The 2,545-nt window shown below is 36.9% G+C and overlaps 1 protein-coding gene and 1 pseudogene across 1 annotated transcript in view; one reads left to right on the top strand and one right to left on the bottom strand.

Annotated features, from left to right (window-relative positions):
• Window positions 1–2,545, bottom strand: part of LOC121927766 (protocadherin alpha-3-like) — a 205,707-nt gene that overhangs the window by 113,994 nt on the left and 89,168 nt on the right. The window lies entirely within an intron of this gene.
• The window catches only part of LOC121929063, a 12,857-nt pseudogene that overhangs the window by 1,323 nt on the left and 8,989 nt on the right, over window positions 1–2,545 (top strand).

A 2,545-nucleotide genomic window follows, 5' to 3' on the forward strand; every position in this document is an offset into this window, starting at 1 on the left:
CAGGCAGAATGTGCATCCAGTGAGAAGGAGGTGCAAATCTTCTTTCAGAATCTCACTTCTGAGTCAATAGCTCCCCCTCGTGTTTCCAATACTTGCTTTCACAGTGTTTTGATGGAAGCCTTTCAGTCTAACCAGTAGGAGCAGAATGATTCTTCTTATCAATCCAAATGTTGTGTCTATTTTCTTTAAACATGATAATTTTGGATCTTTGTGATACTTCACCTTTTTTAAAATAATCAGTAAATGTATTCTACTAAGTATGGGAGTTTTAAAATATCAATGCTATTTTCTTCCCACATAGCTCTTTATTTTGTTTTTATTTTAAATTGTATTGTCTACAATAAAGCCAGGGTGGTGCAGTGGTTTGAGTGTTGGACTACGACTCTGGAAACCAGGGTTCAAATCCATTGCTGAGCCATGGAAACCCATTGGGTAACCTTAGGCAAAATTTAGAACTGCCTCCCTTAGGGTCAACATAAGTCGGAAATGACTTGAAGGCACACAACAACAACATTGTATACAAGACTTTGAACTGACCACCATGTTTTCAGAATATAAATGCTCTTGTCTGCTTTATTCTTCTAATAATTAACATCTCAAAATAATATGTTAAAATCTCATTGAATCTTATCTTTTGAAGATCATTTTCAACATAAGCTTAAATTTCCCTTTTTAAAGGATTCCATCTTTTTCACTTGATGTTGATTGAATCAATGTACACAGCCTTGAGTTCTTGAACATTGCATTTCACCTGTAGCAAGAACCTGCACTGGACCATTGTACAGGAATATCTCACAAAATGACAGTTTAACAACATTATAGGCTGTTGTGGTGCACAGGTTTATTGTTTATTTATTCTATACTCTGCCTTTTTAAAAATATTCTGAAGCTGTGGAATGGGATTCCTAACAAACTTGTATCAGGGAAAGAAAGTCATCTGTTTATATTTGGTATAAATCTTCTATACCAAACTGCTGTGGCAACCCACTATGCAAATCCAGCTTGTCGCTTGGACACAAATGATAATTCATAACCATTTTAGCATGAATATTTAACCATTGTCATTTGTCTTGTTACATTATGGAAACACAGTGTAGTTGGATGAACTGAAGAGACCTTTGGTCAGTCAATGTTGCCCCATCAGGTCAGAGACTAGCTGTCTGCTTAACCTACCTAAAATGTTCCTTTGATGATACAGAAGGCCTAGAAAACATATAAATTCTATTCCCTGGAGAAAGTGGAAAATTTAAAATATAATACATTATTTTGAAGTGTGCAATGATTTAAATATTGGACTAGGATTTTGAGAGAAAAGAGGTCAGATCCACTTCAGCTATAGATATCCACTGAATGACCTTGGGCATCTCACAATCTCTCGGCCTTAGAGGAAAGCAGTGACAAACTTCCACAGAAGAAACCTTGTCAAGAAAACCCTCTAACCAGACCATCATGTGTCAGAGTCACCTTCAAGGTACATAATAACAAACAATGAACATACAGTTGATAGGATATGGATTGTCACAGCTGCTCTGATCTATATACTTTCTATAATCTGCCTGCTGAAAACCTACATGTGTGCAAGCTGTACATACATGGGTGTAAATGAGAGCCCTGAAAAACATGGCAAATAATCTGCATGTATAGTTTGTTCACATGCAGGATCTGTGCTAACATGACATGTCCTTCTCTCATATGTACCGGTTTTAGACAGTCAGTCGCCTATACAGGTCCTTAATTCTTTATGCAGAAGCAGATACCTTAGTGTAATCCTATCAGGTGTTTGCATTTTCTTAAAAACTTCAGTTGAGATGAATTTGATAACCTCCTTGGTAGTGGTTTCAGTGCTAGACTACAACTCTGGAGACCAGGATTCAAGCATAAAAACCCACTGGGTGACCTTGGGCAAGTCACAACCTCACAGGATGGCATTGGAAAATTCCTTTTGAAGAAACTTGTCAAGATAACCCTATGATAGGTTTGCATTAGATTCACCATGAGTAAAAAATGACTTGGACAAAACAACAACCAGAAAATGACTTGGACAAAACAACAACAACAACAACAACAACAACACTTTCTGTTACTGAAGTGAATTTGTGCTGAAAAAGCTCTTACTAACACATAAACTTGAATTACAAAAGTGCCATTTTATACCATTGGCTTAAATATTACTATCAGAGGATGGGTATCTACTTTTACATTAAATATCGTCAAATACTTACCTGAAGACCACTGACAAATTTAGATTCAATATTACCAAGAATAAAGCAGGTGCAGTAACCTGAATAGAGTTATGAAAAAGATACTTTTCATAAATCATCTTTGCATCACCTGATTATTCCAAGTGTTAGTGAAGTTCAACAAAATTCTTTTACAGGATTATAGAAATTATATAATGCCAGAGAAGAAAACTATCATCAGCAATACTAACCGTTCCACAGAGGAGGTCCTGCTGCTTCCCATTCTCACAGGAAGCAGGGATGTTGGGGCTGAAAACCATGAGGTCACTCTTGGCACCACCATCCCCACTCACTCCTGCCAGGAT

The sequence above is a fragment of the Sceloporus undulatus genome, chromosome 4 (genome assembly GCF_019175285.1).
Source record: "Sceloporus undulatus isolate JIND9_A2432 ecotype Alabama chromosome 4, SceUnd_v1.1, whole genome shotgun sequence".
NCBI classification, from domain to species: domain Eukaryota; kingdom Metazoa; phylum Chordata; class Lepidosauria; order Squamata; family Phrynosomatidae; genus Sceloporus; species Sceloporus undulatus.